Source organism: Triticum urartu, chromosome 6 (assembly GCF_003073215.2).
Source record: "Triticum urartu cultivar G1812 chromosome 6, Tu2.1, whole genome shotgun sequence".
Lineage (NCBI taxonomy): Eukaryota > Viridiplantae > Streptophyta > Magnoliopsida > Poales > Poaceae > Triticum > Triticum urartu.
In genome coordinates this window covers 162,049,021-162,058,104 of record NC_053027.1, presented here as the reverse complement: position 1 = coordinate 162,058,104, position 9,084 = coordinate 162,049,021, and the positions used below count along the sequence as shown (strand labels likewise).

Genomic DNA, 9,084 nt, shown 5'->3' with positions numbered 1-9,084 from the left:
TTAACAATGATTTATAATTTAGTAGTGAGCACAAAGTAACATATATCATGCAACAACGAAGTCTAACTCTCTTCCTATGCATCGGCATGTCATAAAAGAACAATTCTTGCACACATAGTAAAGGCCAATGCATAGTATAAGCAATTTCTTGCAATTTTATCATATGGGCAACATAGAGAGGTGGAGATATAGTTCCTCTCTCATAATAATTGCAAGTAGGAGCAGCAAGCACATGCATATTATATTCATCAAAATCATCATGTGCAACGGTAAAAGGCAACCCATCAATATAATCCTTAATAAGTGCAAACTTCTCCGATATAGTGTAGTTGGGAGAATTCAAAAAGATAATAGGACTATTATGCGTGGGTGCAATAGCAACAATTTGATGTCCAACATAAGGAACTATAGCAAGTTCATCTCCATCAGCATAATTCATATTGGCATCTTGGCCACAAGCATAGCAAGCATCATCAAAAAGGGATATTTCAAAAGAATCAACTGGATCATAGCAATTATCATAGCATTCATCATCCTTCGGTAAGCATGAAGGGGAACTAAACAATGTATGAGTTGAAGAGTTACTCTCATTAGAAGGTGGGCACGGGTGATCAATCCGCTCTTCCTCCTTTTGTTCTTTGCTCTCCTCCTCATCTTTTTCATCCAATGAGCTCACAGTTTCATCAATTTCTTCTTCCATAGACTCCTGCAAAATATTAGTCTCTTCTTGGACAGCGGAGACTTTCTCAATAAGCGCATTAATATAGGAATTATATTCATAATTATCATAGCAATATTTTAAGATAGCTAAATTTTCAGGCCTATAAACATCATCATCATAAGCTTCATGATTTTCAAACAAAGATTCAATTTCATAAGCACCCTTAAAAGCAACAAATTCTTCTATTTGTTCCACATCATAGTAATCATATATACCATTATCATAAGAAGCTAAGGTTTCATTATCATTAAATTCACATGAAAAGGGAAGGTGTGGAGCCTTCACCTTAGAGCAACAAGTATAATCATATCTCAAGCATAGTTTCCTAGCATACCAATTCAATATATGAATTTGATCCCATAATAGTTTCCCTTTTTGTGTCAAGCGGTAATCCCTAAAGTATTCACGTTGATCCAATGTTACTCCCATTACATAATTGAATGGGGTTTTCTCAGGATTATTAAAGTAGTACATAATATCTTTCACACAACCAGCATCGAGGATTTTAGGAGGTTCCCCATCTCCATGAGCAGAGAGTGCACCTAATTTTTTGGTATTTCGTGTTCCATATCCATAACTAAAGATAAAGAACAACTAAGAACAGCAAATAAAAATTACTTAGTGATAAAGCAAACAAGCACACACGAGAATATTCACCCCACGCTATGGCTCCCCGGCAACGGCTCCAGAAAAAGGTCTTGATAACCCACAAGTATAGGGGATCTCAACAGTTTTTGATAAGTAAGAGTGTCGAACCCAACGAGGAGCTAAAGGTAGAACAAATATTCCCTCAAGTTCTATCGACCACCGATACAACTATACGCATGCTTGATGTTCGCTTTACCTAGAACAAGTATGAAACTAGAATTACTTTGTAGGTGTTTTTGGATAGGTTTGCAAGATAATAAAGATTACGTAAATAAAAACTAGGGGCTGTTTAGATAAAGAAACAATAAAGTAAATATAGCGAGTGTGGAAAAGCGGTGGTAGGAGTTGCGAAATTGTCCCTAAGCAATTGACTACTTTACTAGACTGATAGCAAGTATTATGTGGGAGAGGCCACTGCTAGCATGTCATCCCTGACTTGGAATTCTATGCACTTATGATTGGAACTATTAGCAAGCATCCGCAACTACTAACGTTCATTAAGGTAAAAACCAACCATAGCATTAAGATATATTGGTCCCCCTTCAATCCCGTATGCATCAATTTCTATGCTAGGCTGAAGCTTCTGTCACCCTTGCCCTCCAATACATAGTCCTATCAACATACAACTAACCCTATGGTGTGATCCACGCACGCGCTCATATGATGGGCACCAAAGGACAGCAACATAATCACAAGCAAATTAAATCAATCATAGCAATTCATCAACCACCGATAGGACAACGAAAATCTACTCAGACATCATAGGATGGCAACACATCATTGGATAATAATATGAAGCATAAAGCACCATGTTCAAGTAGAGGGTACAGCGGGTTGCGGGAGAGTGGACCGCTGTGGATAGAGGGGGGAAGGTGATGGAGATGTTGGTGAAGATGGCGGAGGTGTTGGTGTAGATCGCGGTGATGATGATGATGGCCACGGCAGCGTTCCGGCGCCACCGGAAGATAAGGGGAGAGGGGGGCCCGTTGTCTTCTTCTTCCTTGACCTCCTCCCTAGATGGGAGAAGGGTTTCCCCTCTAGTCCTTGGCCTCCATGGCATGGGAGGGGCGAGAGCCCCTCCAAGATTGGATCTGTCTCTCTGTCTCTCTCTGTTTCTGCGTTCTCATATTCTACCCTTTCACCGTTTCTTATATTCCCTGAGATCCGTAACTCCGATTGGGCTAAAAATTTAACACGATCTCTATCCAGATATTAGCTTTCTTGTGGCGAAAGAAGGGCACCAACCGCCTTACGGGGTGGCCACGAGGGTCAGGGGCGCGCCCCCTGCCTCGTGGCCCCTCGGGCATCGTCTCGCGTGGATTTTTCTTCCCAAAAATCATATATATTCCAAAAAAATCTCCGTCAGTGTTTATCCCGTTTGGACTCCGTTTAATATGGATATTCTGCGAAACAAAAAACATGCAACAAACAGGAACTGGCACTGGGCACTGGATCAATATGTTAGTACCAAAAATAGTATAAAAAGTTGCCAAAAGTATATGAAAGTTGTAGAATATTGGCATGGAACAATCAAAAATTATAGATATGATGGAGACGTATCAAGTATGCAGAGGATTGTCGGAGATCACCGCCATGGAGGAGGGTGAGGCGGGCATCAAAACTGAGCAGCTGACTGTGCAGCTCCGGAACCGTGATAGGTTCCACCCGTGCAGCAAGAGCAGAAACGACAGGATTATACTCCATATCAAGGCCAGCAAGGATCTTGGAGACGATCTCCGGATCGGAGAGCACCGACGCAGTGCATGCGACTTCATCTGTGAGGGTTTTGATCTTGCTGAGGTACTCTGCCATGGACATGTTACCTTTTTTAAGGTTGGTGATCTCGATGCGGGTGTTGATCGCCTGCGCTTGGCTCTGGGCAGTGAACATGTCGTTGATGGCGCGCCACACCGCGGCCGGCGTCTGGAGCATGGCCACCTGGGACAGGATCTCGCGAGAAAAAGAACCCATCAAGAACCCTTGAAGTTGTTGCCGTTGGGCATACCACAGAGTGCGAGCGAAGTTGACAACTTGCTCTTCTTTGCCATCCTTGGTGATGGTGAGAGTGGCCGGCGGTGGCGGGCTCATTGCGTCGAGGTGGTGCTTCATCTGGGAACCCTTGATCTGGGGGAGCACGATGGCCTTCCATAGCAGGAAATTCCCCTTTGTCAGCTTCTCCTGTGGTGGCGATCCGAGGAAAGTATTGGTGGCTGTGGATGAGGAGGCAAAGGTGGAGGCGGAGGAGGTGGTGGTGATCGCGCCCATGGTGTTGGGTGACATGGAGGCGGAGGTGGTAGACATGGCTCGGTCGCGAAGGTAGCTAGATGCGATCTCTTTCAGTCTAATGAGGAAGAGGCTCTATTACCATGTGAAATAGTTTGGAAAGCGTAGAACCCTTTGTCTCGGGCCGCATTGTATATATTAGGCAAAGTCTTGATGCACAAGTTACAGAGAGATCGAGAGAGAGAGAGAGAGAGAGATCAAGAGGAGGAGATCGACCAAGAGGTCGTTACAAGAGATAAGGGAGAAGAAGAGATAGAATTGAGATACAAGTTAAACAACCTCTCCTATCTATACAATAATTCTAACATACAGCTCCAGCACGTCGTCCGAGTCTTGCCGCATATCTATCTATGTCGGAGCAGAGCACAAGCCATTCAATCAACGTCTTCCCCCGTGTTCCCAAACGTAGATACAAGCATCAGTTGATTGACCTGCATATCAGAGAATCGCAAACATAGGACGACGGCCGGGATCGCGCAGATGGACCTGCCACGGCTGCTACCTCAGGACGTGCTCGCCGACGTCCTCCGGTTTATTCCGCCGTGCAGCCTCGCCGCATGCCGCTGTGTTTGCAAGGCCCTGCGGAGCACCATTGACGACCACTGCCTACTATGTGCGGATCTCCTCCCGCTGTCGGTCGCCGGCATCTTCATCAATTTCAACGACCTCCCTCTGCCGGAATTTTTCTCCCGTCCCTCGGCGCCCGCGGGGCCCTCAATCTCCGGTAGATTCGACTACTTGCCATACTCCGGTCTCCGTTTGATCCAAGATCACTGCAACGACCTCCTCTTATTCAAGAACTACGTGGCTAAACCTGCCACTCGACAATGGGAATCCTTGCCATCGCATCCAATGTTCATGGACTTAGATGCGGATTTCACTTATGAAGAGTACCTCGTGTTTGATCCAATGTTATCACCCCACTATGAGGTGTTTGTAATCCCACGTCTATGTTACAAAAGAGTGATGAGAGGTTTTCATGACAACAATTCAGAGGTGATGGAGAAATCTGAGTGGCCACCGTCTCTGCTTGGCTTGCACGTGTTCTCCTCAAAGTCGGGTTGTTGGGAGGGGAGGGGTTTTATTCGAGAAGGAAAGGTTGTTGGCACCGTCGCCAAAAAGCGACGCCCACATTGGAGTTGGGATAAAAAATGAGATGGCGTATATTGGCGGGGTGACCTTTTCGTGCTATGTGAAGCTGAATTTATAATGAGGTATGTAGTCACTCTTGAAGCATCATACTATTTTAATGTCGATTTCTTCATGATTCAAATATTGTCGCTCATAAAATTTATTGTTTACGTATTTATTAATTTATTTTTTTGTAGGATATATTTGTCAAATTGTACATATAAATTAATTAAATCGCCGACGGATACTGAAGTATGCAAAAGTTCGAGACTTCATCTAGGACGGTCGAAAAAAGGGGTGTTGTTGGGGATATAGCTATCAGTTATGACCCGCCCAGGAGGGGCCGGGTCAGCCCCAATGGCGGGTTACAAAGGAAGCCCAGTAAACATTCAAGACGGTAGTTTATCAAATCTTAGAGAAGGCCTAAAGGCCTAGAGGCGGCTTAAGGCCCAATATTGTAAACCGCCGTATGTAAGGAAAGACTTGTAAAGAAAGGCATGTAAAAGAAGTAACTGAGCCGGACACAATTTATGAGCCGGTCGGGACTCTGTAGGCCACCAGGCGTCAACCCGTGTATATAAGGGGACGACCCGGTGGCGGCTTAGGGCAAGAAACAACAGATCGATAACCAAGCCGGCGGATTAGCCTCTTGGTGATCGAAACCCCAGCAATACAAACACAAATAGACGTAGGCTTTTACCTTCATCATAAGGGGCCAAACTAGTATAAAACCTCTCATGTCCTTTTTTCCGATTAACCCCTTTAAGCTTCCTAGTTGCGATGGCCCTACGACTAAGTCCTTCTGCTAGGACATCTGCCGTGACAATTCCACGACAGTTCACGCCCACCGTGGGGCCAGCGCACGGTGGATTTGAGTTCTTGAAGGGCAACTTCGAAGGGCTCAAGGGATACGCTGTGGGCCGGATGACCAAGAATCATTGCGGCAAGCTTTACATCGACGACGAAGGCTGGGGCCCCGAGGCTGGCTCAATCGAGTACGGGTACCGGGTCCCCTTCGGCGGAATTCATGTCTTCATCGGCCGGATCGGCGAATCGGGCCCTGAGCCGGACGTCCACACCAACCTCGTCGAAACGGCTCAGCGCGCGAGGACCACCCGTGTTCAATCTGCCGTGAAGCATGCTTTCGTAGGCTGCGTCCAAGGTGGTGAATACTCTGAAGGATCGGTGGATGGTGGTGAGACGACCGTCGGTTCTGATGCTACATCATCAACGGGCGAGACGGACTCTTTGTATCAGCTGCAGGATGGCATCCTCGGGGGCTGTTCCAATGGCAGCAGTATTCCGGACCCCCTTGAGCCACCGAATTGGGCCGGAGTCTTCATGGCAGGAATACATCCCGGGCAAAACTCCACAGCAGCAGTGGCAACAGCTACTGGGTCGGCCGCAGCCGGGTCAGGAGACCCTGCGCGCCCCCAGCTCAGATTCTAATGGACCTCATGGATAAACTGACGACTCTATTGACTGTCGTGGTAGAGCCGGCAGATAAAGCCCAGCATGACGCAGAGGTGGCACGCGTATGTGAAGAGATGGTACAAGCTAAATAAAATTTAGCAGCAGAGGAGGTCAGGATGGCAGCGGAGCGGGTGGCTTTGGACGTTCATGCCCAACAGCTTCAAGCGGATACTTTTCGGCTCTCAGTGGATCTGAACGCATCAAGCGAGGTTATGAGAAGAAGGCATCAGAAAACTCAGTCACGTCTACCTCTGACGCTTGATCCTAGGAACCTTTTTCATACACCCGGGGCTGGGGCAAGCAACCCGCCGGAGGCAAATCGGATCACGACGCCCGGGGCACCGGTTCAACCGCGCGCCATGGAACCACCTCGTGTGCATACTGCTCCGCCTCATTATGTACCAACACCGCCAGGTCACTTCTTCAATCCCTTGGAAAACCTCATTGCAGCATCGGCTCATTTGGCGGCTCTCCCGATGGAAGGCGACTCGCCGGCGGCAATCAAAACTTGAAGGGTGAGAGAACTTCTTCAAACAGCTCTGGCACAGCAGGATGCGTACTCCTACAATTGAGACAGGATCCATTCAACTCCTCGCCCGAGCCGGAGCCCAAGCTACAATAGGCATATGGATTCAGCTGACATGTCAAGCAATGCTCAACGCCACAACCGGCCGCATAGGTATGAGCCGGTGCAGGATTGAGCCCTTAACTTGGTGGATCAGGAGAGGATCCGACAAGAGGCCGAGCGAGTGGTTCAACTGGCAGCAGAGCAGGCGGCTCATCAGACTTTTCCGGCTTATCCAGCAACCTCGATCGAGGTAGGAGTGACCACAAGAACCGGAGGTGTCCCTTGCCTGGTGCCGGCCATACGTAATGAGCGTTTGCCAAAGGACTTCAAGGGGCCTCGTAAGGTGCCTAATTACACGGCCGACTTGCAGCCTGGGGCTTGGATTGAGAGTTATGAGATGGCTATGGAGTTGTTGGAGGTCAGCGATGCGGCAATGGCTAAGTATTTCACTATGATGTTGGATGGAACGGCTCGTACTTGGTTGAAGGGGTTGCCACCCAATTCTATCAGCTCATGGCGGAGTTGAAGGCCCGGTTCATTCAGAACTTCAAAGACACATGTAAACAACCTATGTCGATTGTGGACCTGACTAATTGTAAGCAAGAGGACGGTGAATCTACAACCCATTGGGTGCGCCGGGTCAAGAAGATAATACATTCATCTGATAAGATGGACGCCGGCTCAGCAGTCTTGATGTTGGAGAAAAATTGCCGTTTTGAACCTCTGAAGCAGAAGTTGGGGCGGCACAAACGTGACTGCAACGACATGGGCTAGTTGATGGCGGCTCTCGTCAAGTATGCTGATTCTGATAGTACCAAGGACCCGGTGTCTGACGAAGAAAAGACAGGGAAAGGAAATAAGAACAGCAACGACAAGGGTCACCAGCATAACTCGGCAAATCAAGGAGGTAATAAACGTAAGGCTGATGAATTTGTCGCTAACACCAATGCGCAGGGCGGCAATCAACGGCTCAAGGGCAGGCAACCCCCTCGGTCGGGCGGGTCAGGTTCCACCCTTGAGCAACTATTGAATGAACCTTGTCCAAGACACGGCGGCTGGGAGAAGCCAGCCACCCACCTGTGGAAGGATTGTACAATCATGAAGGCGTTTAAAAATCTGAATGCATTTGATGGAGGTCATGGCCCAGGCGGCGGTTTAAGTGGGCGGTTTCCATGGCCCGGGCGCCGGTTCGGGCAAAGGAGGTTTTCACGGTCAGGGCCATCCAGGTAACTAGGAAGGTTATAATCCACAACCCGGCCAAGGTAATCAGCAGCAACAATCCGGATATCAAAGCAACCCAAAACAGTTAAATAGTGGACAATACCATGTGTTCACCACTAGTTTATGTAAGAGGGACCAGAAGCTTCACAAGAGGGTCGTCAATGCCGTTGAGCCGGCGATTCCACGTTACTTGCGGTGGTCAGAACAGCCTATTGTGTGGAGCAGAGAGGATCATCCACCCCGGGTTGATAATCCGAGTCACTTGGCCTTGGTAGTAGCGCCTCAGGTTGGTGGATATAAATTCACTAAGGTGATCATGGATGGAGGCAGCAGCATCAACATCCTCTACTATGAGACGTTCCGTCGGATGGGGTTGACTGATAAGAGTCTTAAGCAATCCAACACTGTTTTTCACGGTGTGGTACCTGGCAAGTCGGCATACCCAGTTGGTAATATTGAACTGGAAGTAGCCTTTAGGGATGAGTATGACTCCAGAGCAGAAAAATTAACCTTTGAGGTGGTTAATATCAAAAGCCCATATCATGCTCTGTTTGGACGGCCGGCTTATGCCAAGTTCATGGCTCGGCCGTGTTATGTGTATTTGTAGCTCAAGATGTCGGGTTATAAGGGCACCATTACAGTACATGGAAGCCAGAAAATAGCCCTGGAGTGTGAAGAAGGTGATGCTACATATGTTGAGTCTGTTTGTGCAACAGAGGAGTTAAAGTTTTATAAGGATCATGTTGACCTGGCAGACATGACGTCTTTAAAGAAACCAACAACGGAGCATGAGCCGGTGTTAAAATTCAAATCAGCTGATGACACCAAGATGATTGACTTTGTGCCTGGCGACTCATCCAAGCAGTTCATCATCAGTGCAAACTTGGATCCAAAATAGGAAAGCGCACTCATCGAGTTCATCCGTGAGAACTGGGACATCTTTGCATGGAAACCTTCCGACATGCCGGGTGTCCCGAGGGAACTTGCTGAGCACACCCTCAATATTGATCCAGAGTTTAAACCGGTTAGACAATTTCTC

The 9,084-nt window shown here is 47.6% G+C and overlaps 1 non-coding gene across 1 annotated transcript; it reads right to left on the bottom strand.

Moving 5' to 3' along the window:
• Positions 1-2,982: 2,982 nt before the first annotated feature.
• LOC125517777 lies at positions 2,983-3,114 on the bottom strand. The gene has a single exon (XR_007287792.1). It is a non-coding gene; the product is annotated as a small nucleolar RNA Z247 (small nucleolar RNA).
• Positions 3,115-9,084: the final 5,970 nt, after the last annotated feature.